The 13,845-nt window shown below is 36.2% G+C and overlaps 1 pseudogene; it reads left to right on the forward strand.

Annotated features, from left to right (window-relative positions):
• Window positions 1-8,199: 8,199 nt before the first annotated feature.
• LOC101714873 (S-phase kinase-associated protein 1 pseudogene) lies at window positions 8,200-10,265 on the forward strand (annotated as a pseudogene).
• Window positions 10,266-13,845: the final 3,580 nt, after the last annotated feature.

Below are 13,845 nucleotides of genomic sequence, written 5' to 3' on the forward strand. Positions count from 1 at the left end.
TTTCCTTCCACTTTCACTTCTTTTCTTCTCCTCCCTCCCTCCTCCCTTGTTCCCCTTCCCATTTGAACACTTTCCTCCCATTTTCCAACATCCATTATGGATTTCAGTGCTTATTTCCACTTTTGGTTTCTCACAGCAAAAAACAATGTGGTATTTACACATGTGTGTCCAATTTATTTCACTTAACTATGATCTCAAGGTCCATCCATTTAGCTATAAATGTCTCTAATTTCTCATTTTTTATGGCTGAGTAGTACTCCATTGCATACAAAGACCCTCATCTTCTTTATCCACTCATCAGTTGATGGGCATTTGGGCTATTTCCAAGATTTATTTATTACAAACTGTGCTACTATAAACATGCATGTGCAGTATCACTGTGGTGTGATGCTTTTAATTCTTTCAGGAAAATACCAAGAAGAGGTATAACTGGGTCAAATGGAACTTCTAGTTTTAGTTCTTTGAGGAATCTCCACACTGATTTCCACAGTGGTTGCACCAGTCTACCACCAATTGTGAAGAAAGGTTCCTTTCTCCCTGCCACCCCTCTAAGCATTTGATATTGGTTGATTTCTTGATACAGCCATTCTTTCTGGAGTGAGATGGAATCTCAGTGTTATTTTCATGTTCATCTTTCAAATGACCAGTGATGTTGAACATTGTTTCATATATTTATTTGCCATTTCTAATTCCTCATCTGAGAAATGACTTTTTATTTCAGATGCAAATTTTTGCATTGGGTCTTTAAATTCTGGGGATTTGATTTTTTTGAGTTCTTTATATATTCTAGATAATAGTCCTTTATCTGAATAGCTTGTAAAAATTTTTCCCCACTCTGTGGGTTGTCTATACTTTATTAGTGATTTCTCTTGGTGTGTAACACCTTTTAATAAGATGAGGTCCCAGTTGTTGATTCTTTGTAATATTTCCTGTGCCATCATGCCATCTGGGTTTTGTTCATGAAGCCTTTGCCTACTCCTATGTCCTCAGGCATTGTAGCTATTTTATCTTCCAGCAGATTTAGTGTTTCTCTTTTAATATTTAGATCTTTGATCCATTTCAATTTTAGGTTAGTGCATATTGAGAGATATGGGTGTAGTTACAATTTTTGGCATATGGAAAGCCAGTTTTGCCAGCACTGTTTATTAAAGATGCTATCTCTCTTCCAGGGAATGAACGAATATTTTAAACATGTTAATTTTTCCAGTCTATGAACACAGGTTACTGTTCCAATTTTTGTGTCTTCCTCAATTTTTTTATCAATGTTTTATTATACTCTTTAGAAATATTTTCTTTTTTTGGTTGAATTTATTCCTACATAATATTTTTTTGTAGCTTTTGTGAGATTGCCTTTTTTTTTTAAGATTTCTCACATTTTTTATAATTTCTTTTTCATTTTATAAAAATAAAACAAAAGTTCAATAAAAGAATAACAATAGTTAATACACTGCTATCTTCAAGGTAGTTTCTTAGAGTACAAGATATAAACCAAAAAGATTCTTACAAAAAATGAAACAGATAAAACAACAAAAGTTTCTTTTCAATGAAGTTGATTTTGATTTCTGATAATTCAACAGTGGTTTTTATATAGCCATGGTTGTGATTTATTGTTTTGAGCACATTTCAAAAAACATTATAGATGGAGTCATGAAATTATGTTTTCCTCTTCTTTGTAGTTGTAGACAAATAATTTTCAAAGGTGTATATTTGCCTATAGTGTGTAAATATATATGTTTTTCACATATGCAAATGTACTAAATAATTCTATTGATGTTTGTTAATAATATATTTCCTTATGACCAACATATAAATGACTTTCATTAGTGAGTCTGTACTATCAGGAGATGAGTTTGTTATAAATACTAAAATATACTTAAAATTATGGTCTCATTGTCCTACAAATGACTCACATTTACCATTCTTTATATCAGTAGTACTCTATTGTATACCACATTTTTTATCCATTCATTTGTTCATGGACATATATGTTGGATCCAAGTTTTAGCTATTATGAACTGTGCTGCTATAAACATGGGTATGCATGGATCACTATAATACAATGTCTTTAACTCTTTCAGGAGGAGTTAAAGGGGAATAATCAGATCAAATGCAATTTGTAGTATGAATTTCCTGAGGAATCTTCAAACTGATTCCAGCAGAAATTAAAGATAAATATGTATATGATATATGTATATATATATATATAGTGACAAGTAACTTTTAAGCATGATTTTATTATTTTTTCTCAATAAATCTATCACTAACTCACAATTTAAGCATTCAGCAATGTTCCTAAATGAAAAACTGAAGGAAGAGAACATTGAGTTGTAGTCGCATTTCTAAACAATGACAAAGGTTTGCAGCCACAGCACAGTGAGGTTAATAAATACTCTCAGGTCAAAATAGAGTAACTGATATAATTAGCACGTGAAATTATGAAATTCATATCACTTTACATCTAAAATCTTTTGCACCATTCTTCCACTTTCTTAAGCACTTTTGCAAGTCCTCTCCCACAGGTGTTTTCATGAGATGTGGTCAAAATTATATGAGTGCTACTGCTCAGTGCCATTAAAGGAAGGGTTAGCTATGAAGACATGACCCACCTTATTCACCAGGTCTGGCACCTTGTGACTTCTGGATCTTCCCCAAAGTCAAAATGATCATGAAAGGTAAATGTTTTAAATAAATTCAAAACACTGAGGTACTCACAATAGAACAACTACAGACACTCATGAAAGAGGGGTTCAGGAGTTGCTTCAGGCTTGAGAATGTGTCAAGAACAATGTGACAATGTATTTGAAATGAGGGAGAGTATTTTGAGGCAGATAAATGCCAACATGTCTATTATGGTTTGTGTCTAGATGTCCCCCCAAAGCCTCATGAAGTCTCAGGTGGGGCTGTTTTAGAGGTGGGTACATCTAGAGTGTGTGATTGAGTCATGGTGTAGTGCTAGGCTTAAGGGCAGTAGGATAAAGGGTGTGAGTGCTACCTGCAGTAGGTAGCATGGATAAGATAAAAGGGACAGAAAGACGCTGTTGAGGTTCCCTTGTTGCTTTTGCTACCGTGTGGGTGCCATGAACTGTTTCTCCTCTGAGAAGCCCCTCTAGCAAGTCACTCTGCCTTAGAGCCAACTGATTATGGACTGAAAGTTCTATAATTTGTGAGCTAAATAAGCCTTTCTGCTTTTAACTTTGGATGTCAGGTATTTTGTCTCAGTATGAGAAAAGTAACTAAAATAGTGTCTTACTGTAATTTTTTAAAATTTCGGTATTCACTGTGTTTTGCAATCACACTTCATATAACTGCTGTGTAACTATAGGAAACAAGAGACAGAATTCAAATATTTCACATTAGAAATAAAAACACAAGACTTTCAGCTGGCAGTAAATGCAATATAAGTTAATTATGTGATGTAGCTCCTCCATTTATCACTGAATTGATAAATATCTCCATAGATGATAAAAATGCTATGGAAAACATTGTGCTTTAGTTCTGGCATCTACAATCAAGGACCATAAAGAGCATGGTTTAGACAGTGAACGCTTCTTTTATTTCTGGAAGCTGAGAATTGCGAGGTCAAGGGAATACCAGATACAGCATTGGGAGGACACATTTTCTGCCTTGTGTATGGCTTTCTTCTCCTCATCTTCTCCTTGTGTGTTCTCGCACCACCAAGAAAAGAATCATGGTTCTCCTGATGGGGCATTAACACCATTCACAGAGGCTGTAACTTTATCACCTAATCACCTGCAAAGAACTCTGTTTTCTGTCATCACAGTGGGAATTAGGACTTTCCTTGAGGAACCCAAATGTTCAATTGAGAACACACAGGTGTCACTGTACTCTATATGAGTTATCAGAATATCCTTTCGATAATACAAACATCATAAAGAACTACTCTTAAAGATCTGCATGGATAAGATGAAATTTATTAAAAGGAAGTAGACCATGGTGAAGGTGAGTTTAAACTATTTTTTGCTTAAATTCTTTTATTGGTACATTTTAGGTATGCAATACATTTACATTTATCATTGGGTGCTTGTACCTCTACATGATGTATCTTGGCTCTTATTTTATCCCCATTCCCTGTGTGCCCTTCACCCCCTCCATCCTCCCCTATTTACAGAGACTTCATTTCCATTTTTTTATTTTCTCATAATTTTTCCTTTCCCTCCTTTCCTTTCCCCTTTCCCTCTCACCACCCCTACCCCTTTGGATATTTTCTTCCTATCTCACATTATCAATTATTTATTTTAATCCTTATTTACACGTTCAGTTTCTCACACTAGAGAAACTATTTGGTATTTGCAAGTGTGTGTCCTATTTATTTCACTTAAGAGTATAGCCTCAATATGCAACCATTTAGCTATAAATGTCTCTAGTTTCTTGTTCTTTATAAAAAATAAATTGTAAAATGTGAAGCAAGTTACAGGTTCAGGAAGCAGATTTTCAAAGGGAGGTCTAGCAAGTTTTATGATCTAAGTCCTAAGCTCACGTTATGGTTTTTACCTAAATTCCCCCCAAGTGCCTCAGGTACCCATGGGTTAGGTTTCTGGCAAGATACTGGTTTATGAGGGCTTATAGATGATTTAGTACCAGGAGTGGGGTTTGGTCTGAAGATCCAGGTCCCTGGGTGCGGGTAGAGGGGTACAGCTCCTTCTTCCACTCCGCCCTGGTTTGCTGTGCTGCAGTAAACCATACCCATCTGCCAGTTCTCTAATGCCCCAGAGCCAACAGACTGTGGCCTGAAACTTCTACAAACTGTGAGCCAAAAGAAACTTTTCTGGCTTTAAGTTTTGGGTGCCTGATAATATGTCTAGCAACAGGAAAGGGGCTAAACTTCCTCAATGTTATTGGACACTAGGTTTTTTGTTTTGTCTTGTCTTTACAATTAGAGCTCTTGATAAAATAGGTTACTTCACAAAGTGGCTGAGTAGTTGGCCCCCAGATATTTGAGCACCGGTTTACAACTGACCGATATTGTCTGGGGTTGAAAATTCGGGTAGAGTTGTATTAATCAGTATGATCTCCATTGAACTTTTAATACTATGAATAAAATCAAATCATTGACTGATGTGACCACTGACACCGTGTGAGGTGTAAGATTGCAGCTGATCAAGAGATTGTGGGAAATTACACTATTATTTTGGAAACATGGTTGCTCACTGAACATCAGCCCATTTATTGCTTTGGATTTGAGGACAGTGACAGGATTTCAAATGTGCAGGGTAGGTATCTTATTCTTTTTGTGCACTGATAGAGAAAGATATTAATATAAGGGGATGTAGTCATTTATATTTTAAGATTTATTCTAAAACATTAGTTTTACTGTTAGTATTAAAAATCAAAGGAAAAAAACTAACAGTGGTAAAACAAATGAAGCAGTGGTGAGATAAAAGTGGTGTTTCCATTAAGAAAAAGGTCAGCTTCAATCTTCATAGCTGAATTTTAATTGAATGACTTTACTAAGGCTCAAGTGAGTCCCATGCGCATGTTGGAATAAGATGACAGCAGCTCTTCTACTCACAAACTCATGCACTGTGGATTTAATTCTACCTGAGCACCTGGAAAGCCAAAAGCAGGGACATACATTCCCATGAGTAAATTGTTAGAGCAACTTTGAGGTTGGGAAATACTCCAATACTATTTTTATGTTGGTCATTTTCTTCTTTTGTTACCATTTTCCATCAGTTTATTAATCTAGATAGTGGTTCTAGTGAGAATGTGAAAATTCTTATCTACCCCAATTCTGTGTGTAGTGGTTTAGTTCAACTCTCAGAGCTCAAGTCTATTTTCTTTATCTCTAAGGTTGTGTGGAGCATCTCAGTATTTTTATGCATGTACTGTTTAGAAAGAAAAACATAAAATGTGAATTCAACACAGAAAATCCACTTGAAAGGCTATGTCCAGGCACAGAATTTCTTTCATTGCTTCTGTCCAGAAAGACGTATCTCAATCTTTGCAATAGATATTTATTATTTTGCAAATAGAGGAGGTAAAATACTTCCTTCTCTCGGGTCTCTAATATTTTTTTAATTAAGTCATAGTAAGATTCGAAAGTGTGCCCTAGGTCCTCAGAAATCTTTACTTAGATAAGTTAATCAGGGTGATGGAATGGCAGTCTTTGATATCTATTTTTAAAACAATGAATACCCTCTTTACAGAGTTCCCTTTTTTTGACAGTGAAGCAAATTTTCCTACTAAAGCTGTACATCACCACCTTGTATAGAATAAGGCCACTCAGCCACTTTAATTTTTCTTCAAGGATTTATTTTTCTAATTTGTTTTAGAGTTCAATTATGTTTTATACTAGGTGGTGTGCTGAACTATGCAAAACAGTGTGAAGTAAATTTATTGATCAAATTACCTTTAATGTCTTCTTCATTTACCATCTAGTAACAACTTATTGAGGCTCTAAAGTATGATGGAAACAGGGTTACATAGAAAAATTCACAGGTTATCTTAGAGGTAAAAATACTTAAATACAATTGCATAGCCATGACACTAGTTCCATATGCACTCAGAGAAGAGGGAGGAACCATACCAAGCTCTGAAAGAGGTATGAGAAAAGACGTGTCTTGATAAGGAAGCATTTCACTTCTCAGACTTAATAAATAGGAGTAGAATCAGAGCAAAGTAACTGTGGCAGAGAGAAAATGACAGTGAAAGTGTCATCCTTAGGACAGAATTTGGACCCAATAAAAATCTCAGATTATCCCACACAATAATTGCTGCAGAGGTTTCAAATACAGATTCACAATGTTTCACTGCTTTGAAAATAGAGTAATTATTAGAAATGCCACTGAGTATTTTTAATGAATTAATGAAGAATCATATATACTTTCATATCACAAAATTGCTCATGATATTTGGTAGATATATTTCAATGTAATTGATTTTCACTGTTATCCTATACAGTATATTTTATACTTTTTAAAAGATTGGCATCTTTTAACTACCAAAGGAGTCCAAGGCACCAAAAAATAAACTGCCACCTCTTTTGAGATCTTTTCTATGACTGTGGCTTCAGTTATCACCACCTCATGTAACATCTTCTGACTGGATGTCTCTTCTGAACTTCAGAGCTGTGTATCCAGCTGCTTATGCAGCACAACCTTTGGGCATCTCAGAGTGGCCTCAGAATTAAAAGGTTCAGAGTCACATTAATGATGGACTCTGCCAGACCCCTCTACCTGGTGGAGAAGGTCTTTCATGACTCAGCCCTGCCCACCTCCCAGCCTCGTGCTCCTGCAGTTTGCCTGCTGTGTTGGGGTGAGGAGAGGGAAAAAGTCAACTGTGAAAAACCTACAAGTTGAAAATTACAGAACACTGAGGAAAGGCATTGAAGACAATAGAAAGGATTCTCTTATTCATGGAAGGCCAGAAATCATATTGTTAACATGGCCTTTTTACAAAAAGGGATCTACAGTTTCTCTGGTGAGAGAAACTGAAAGTGTAAACAAGGATCAAAAGGCATAATAGCTAATGTGAAATAGGAAGAAAAAGTCCAAAGAGGAAGGAGAAGTGGGAGGGGTAGGGGAAAGGAAAGAAGGGAATGGAATTAATAGAAGAAAAGGAAAAAATGGAAACAAAGTCTTTGTAAATAGGGATGGTTGGAGAGGTTGACGGGAGGGCAGGGGAATGGAGAAAAAATAAGAACCAAGATACATCATGTAAAGGTACAAATTTCCCATAATGAATGTCATCATATTGTATACCTAGAATGTACCAATAAAATTAATAAAATGAAAAAGGATCTACAGATTAAATGCAATTCCTATCAATTTTCCAATGGCATTTATTGCAGAACTAGAAAAAAGCAATCCTAAAATTCATATAAAAATAAGAAAGATCCAAAATAGCCAAAGCAATGGCAAGCAAAAAATAGCAAGGTCTGATTTCAAATTATACTTCAAAGCAATAACAACAAAGGCAGGATGGTATTTACACAAAACTAGACATACATGGAATGCATGCGAGAATACAGAAACAGATGTACACAAGTACAAGCATCCGATTCTTGACAATGGGCCAAAAATGCACGGTGCAGAAAATCCAGCTTCTTTAACGAATGAGGTTGGCTCTCCGAAGGTAGAGGAGTGAAAGGAAATCTGCTTCTCTCCCTTTGCGCAGAAATCTATTCCAGCTGGATAAAGACCTTGGAATAGGACCTGACATATTGAAATTGCTGGAAACATGGAAGAAACCATTGAAGTCACGAACAGAGGTAAGGATTTCCTGAAAAGGGCTCCAATAGTAGAGGAAATAATCACAATCATCAACAAATGGGACTACAATAAATTAAAATGTCTTTGCATAGAAAGGGAAAAAAACAACAGAGTGAGGACATAGCCTGCAGAATGAGAGAGAAATCTTTGCCAGTCAGTCCTGTGACAGAGAACTAATATTTACTCATGAAACACAAAAAAGAAAAAGAAAAAAGAAGAAAAAGAAAAAAGAAGAAAAAGAATAAATGGGCAGTGGAAACGAGCAGATTCCTCACCAACTTAATATAAATGGCCAAAAAGTATATGGTATATGAATTTGTGTGCCGTCCTTCTGCTGAATCATAGGACCTCATTGAAGGGAGTAGAACTTAGGTTTCTCAAATAATTTGTCTAGTGTGGAAAGTGAACCTTCATATATTTTAATTGTATTAAAAAATTTAAAATGTGTTACAAATTATCAGTTGGACTCGTTACAGTATGTTTGTATAAACTATTCTATCTGTGGGCCAAGATCTCAGATTTTTTCAATTATTAAACATTATAAAAGTGGCTTAAATTAGGTTATTAAGCACTATCTTCCACAACAATAAAAGGTTACATAATAATTCATCTATGTTGATTATAAGATGATGTTAAAAAATGTTAGTAATTACTCTAATTTTAACAAGTTTTTTCTTTATCCGTAGTAGAGCAGCTCCACTAAAAATGATTGTTTCTTTCTCTCTATTAATAACTTCACACAGAATGAGAATTAGGCCAATGCTGATATATTTCTTTTGATCAAACATTATCATCTTGAAAAATTGAAGCATACTTTACAGGTTATATAGATAAATAATAAAATTCGTGTAAGCTAATAGAGAAAATCATGTACAAGAAATATAAAGACAGTACTATAGCCGAGGATAGCTAGGAAACTAAAAAGAAGTACATCTTTGTGATCTAATTTCTTTTATATTTTTTCACTTATTTCTCTGGATTCACTAAAATAGTTGCTTATTTATTTAATACATTGCATGTTAATTGTATCATTTTGTTTCATTTTTGTTTAAATTATTGTTTTAAATATCCATTTTGTTCTCCATTACCTTGAATACAACTGAGTTATAATTTCAGAATTCAATTTCTAGAACTAATCATAAAAACTACTTGAATCAATTCTCCTAAAATATCTAATAAATAAAAAGTATATTACTGTTGATATTCAATTTTATGGATGCTATACTTCTATGAACTGTACATAAAAATTGGTATTATTATAGGAACTGCAAGTGATACATTTTATATTGATATATTAATAATCACAATGAAGGAAGATTATTTGTCCACAAACAAAAGATTTAAAATCTAGAGAAACATCCACACTAATTTTAATTTTACTTGGATCTAAATATATTCTGTGCCTCTCTGATCATCCGATGCTGAATATTCTTTCCAGATTCATTTTTCTCTAGAGACCAACCACTTGCCTTCAGCTAAGCTGCAGAGTTCTGTTGGAGAGATATTTGAAGTTGGTGTTGAAATTGCCCAACAATCAGTGATGGTAAAGACCATGCGGGAAGGCTGGGGAACGGCCAAAGAAGGAGGCGATGACCCAGTTTCTCTACCAAATGTTAATGCAGTGGTGTTTAAGAGAGTCATTCAGTGGTATGCTCACCACCGGGCTGACCCTTCTCTTTCTGAGGATGAGAACAAAGTAAAGTGAACAAATGATGTCCCTGTTTAGAACCAAGAATTCCTGCAAGTTGACAAGGAACACTTTTGAACTTATTCTGGCAGCAAACTCCCTGGACATTGGAGGTTGGCCTGATGATATATCAAGGCTGTTGCCAGTATGATCAGATGGAATCTCCTGAGCAGATTTGGAGGACCTTATATATCAAAAATGACTGTACTGGAGAGCAGGAATGCTAAGTGTGCAAGGAGAACCGGTGGTGTGACCATGAGTGCTGTGTCATGCCCGACACGGTAACACTGAGGATTGTTCCAAATGCTAATTGCCTTGCTCTGTTCGCAATTGTAAATATTAGGTAAACAATAGACAAGCACAGCAAGAAATCCACGTATTGGCATAATATTGTCCTCATTGCAGTGTAGTTTGAGTACAGATGACAAACCAGTGGCTAAAGTTTTTCTAATCTGAGCAAATCATTCTGTTTTACTTTATTCATAATAAAACCAAACTGTGGGTTCTCTGTAGACAGTGACATTTTGAACTTTCACTCTTTTTGCTTAAAGTAATTTTTGCCGAGTTTATTGTCCAGCTAACTTTAGCCATTTTTTTGAAGAGTTGGCATTGTAAGTCAAACAACTTGCAAAGAGTTTTCTGAAACAAAATTAAGAAAATATTATCTTTATTCACAAGTGGGAAACTGGACAAAAGCTATCTGAAGTAACTTTTGTGAGAGGGTTTATTAGGATGTCTTCCAGCTTCCTAGAGGCAGGCACTATCCCTGGTGTACATTAAGTTGTAAGTAACAGGGCTTCCTTTATTGGACCTGAGGACTTGTTTTCAAATTTTTAATCTTCTCTGCTTTGAACATGTTGCTTAGGCACCCAGTAACTACCACATTTGTAGTTTTGGGGAGAAATATAACTAGACACTTTGTTAGCTTTTCAATTAAAAAAGACATTTAAATTTTGAGGTATGTCATCATTTTATAATCAATGTTTCCATGTGGGGAAAACTTCTCACACATGTAAATAGTAATTTAACCTTTAGTATTAAAATATGTGACAAAACCCGGAGAGAAATCTTACCATGTAAACCAAAATGAATCAGCTATGAACACCTGGGAGACAAACTTCAAGGACACCTTATGTTGGATCAAGAGATAGAAAAGGTAAATTCTCTCAACTGCAGGAAAAACAAGGGATGTTTCTGTAACAGAAAAATGCTTAGCTATCTACATATGGGGCTTTATGCATTTTAGGATGATTATGTGAGATTCTGAAATAGTAATAATATCAACTAAAACCTAAAGAGAGAATGGAAATTTGTGAAAAAGTGTAGTTGTATCTAATCTCAAACACCGACAAAAAAAATCACAGTATTTAAAAACCTTATTAAAGCCAAAAATGTAAGAAAATTCAGTAAGCAAGTAAGAGAGATGTCAGCTAGTTTTTTCTTGGACTGAATTTTTGGGCTGCAAGTAAAATGCAGGGTCACAAAGGTATACTATGTATCTATATTCATTTATCTCTAAAATATTTAAAAAGAAAGACAACAATAACTGTCTCATGTCTTCCATATATCAGAGTCACATGTCTCTTGTGTAAGCAAGGTATCCAAGGGAATTTGATTATTTCTTTTCCCACAAACAGTGCCACATAACATGAGCACTCTTATGTCCCCAGCTTTGTCCTAGGGCTAAGCACAAAGAGGTGAATGAAACCAAGGAAATCCTTGCTCTTCTTGGCTAACATTTTGAGTTTCCTCTGTACCATTACTGTCAATACTGAAGGTGAATCTGCAAAGTATGACCTGAAACTTTGACTCAAGCTTCTCCTGTCGACTCAGTGGGATTTGATATCAAAAGGATGTCTCCCCACACCTTATATCTAGTGATATTGAGAAAGACCTCCCCTGGGACCTTCCTACCTTAGAACAGAGGAGAGGGTCACACTACCAAATAGGTGCTGGCTGTGTACCTGATCATCATCTTTCTCATATTCCTTGTGTGTTTTCAGAGCTGAGGGACAATGCTAATCATTCTCCTGGCTTACAAAAGAAAGTGGAAATAGCCTCAAATTTTTGAAGGCCAGTGTGCTCCATTGTCTACATGGTTCTTAGAAAGTTCATATATGAACCATTTCACTCACATTTTCCTACCTTAGGGTATTTTACTGTTTGTATTATTGCTGTGAATGACATTAAGTTAGCTGAGAACAAGGTTATGAGAGCAATCAAGAGCACAAAATGTACCCAGGAAACTTAAAAGACTGAATGGATATCTGTGCATCCTTGACGACACCAACTGCCATACCCTTAGTAGTAGGAGAATAATTCTAGCCTCAGTGTCCTTTTAACTTCTGTAGTCTTCTGTCAGCTGCCCTGATTACCTGCATAGCTTTCCACTTTCTGGTCTTCTGTCACTGATGCTCTTTGTACTTCTCGTCCACCATTAGCAGCCAATGTCTTTATAGTGTAGCCCAAAGCTCCCATTTCTATCATGCCTTTGCCCTTATTTTCATGAAGAAATCGAGCACTATATACCTCTACTCTTTGAAACAATCACAATTCTAATTCCATAATTCATGTGTGAGAAATGTAGCTCTCTTTGGATAATTTCCACACACAGGGGCAAATGGCTCTTGTGCTCTGCTTTTCATGCTACATGAATGAAATTATAGCCATTTCAGTATTTCTTAAATACGTGAATGAGTCATAAATCTAAAGCAATAATCTTTGTTTTTCTCTTCTCAGTAACTTTCATGGTTATCACTTTATCTGTATTTTTTATCCCATATACTTTCACTTGGGTAAATACAGTTTTTGTACACTAGAAAGTAAAATACAATGGTTGAATAGACTGAGAGCCCACTCATAAGTTTATTTTGGTCATTTCCCAGGTAATAGTTGGATTCTATCAGCCTGAAATATATCACTTTCTCAGAATTTTACAAAATGACTTGTTTGGGAAAGTCTCTAAGTACCTGTATGAGCCTCTGCAGGCACCGAGGATACTTTATTATATTATCTTCACATTACAAAGCCCTGCATATAAAGAATCCATAATTCAAAGTTACTGAGCAATAAAGCTGACTTATCTTGTTTTTTCAATAATCCTTCTACATTTTATTTTTCTCCAGGGGTATTTTTGTTCAAAGTCAGTGAACGTGAGCAGGCTCTTCACACAGCGTGAGAGAGGAGTGAAGACTCAGGGTAGAGCTGGTCTGCGGAGGAGGCTGAAAGATGTGGGAAGCACAAATGTCCCTCGTCTCCATCTCCTCATGTTTAAGATGAGAAGACACGAACACGCAGCCCTCTTCTGTTCAGGCTCCTCCTCAGCCTCCCACGACACTGGAATCCTTGATGTTTTCCTTCATGAACAGCAAGATCCATGGAGGCTGAGTCACACAAACGGAAGGCAATCCTGCTCCCATCTCCTGCGCCTCGCTCCCCATCAAGCCTGAAGCGTGACCGCGGGCTCTGCGAGAAGTGGAACTGTCTCTCCGAGGGTCAAACCCTGCCGTGACAGTGCAGCGGACTCTGGGGCTCAAAACACGTTTCTTTAGTTCACCTTCTTCAGTATCCGTGTGATCTTCCTCTCCTACTGTCTGCAAACCAGCCTCTCAGGCAAAGCAGGGGAAATACCATCATCCTCCAAGTCCTAAGCTACCATGTATAGAGAGCTTGGCAACTTGGATTTGAATGTTGGATTAGGCTCTGCTTGGCCCTTCTGCAGAAGTGCAAAGATTCAGCGGCCAGAACAAGAATCCCTGAGCAAAAGCAGAACGAATGGGCGGAAATCATTACCTTGGTCACACCGGAAGTCTGTCATTCCAGGCACTAGGTCTCCACTCAGGGCTGAGAACAAATAGGCACAAGCTTTATTAACGGCATGACCAATATTTGGTGATAATCAAGACTCAAGCAATGGCAATACACATG

Source organism: Heterocephalus glaber, unplaced genomic scaffold (assembly GCF_053883595.1).
Source record: "Heterocephalus glaber isolate CG9 unplaced genomic scaffold, H.glaber_assembly_v1.0 deba00001428, whole genome shotgun sequence".
Taxonomy (NCBI): Eukaryota; Metazoa; Chordata; class Mammalia; order Rodentia; family Bathyergidae; genus Heterocephalus; species Heterocephalus glaber.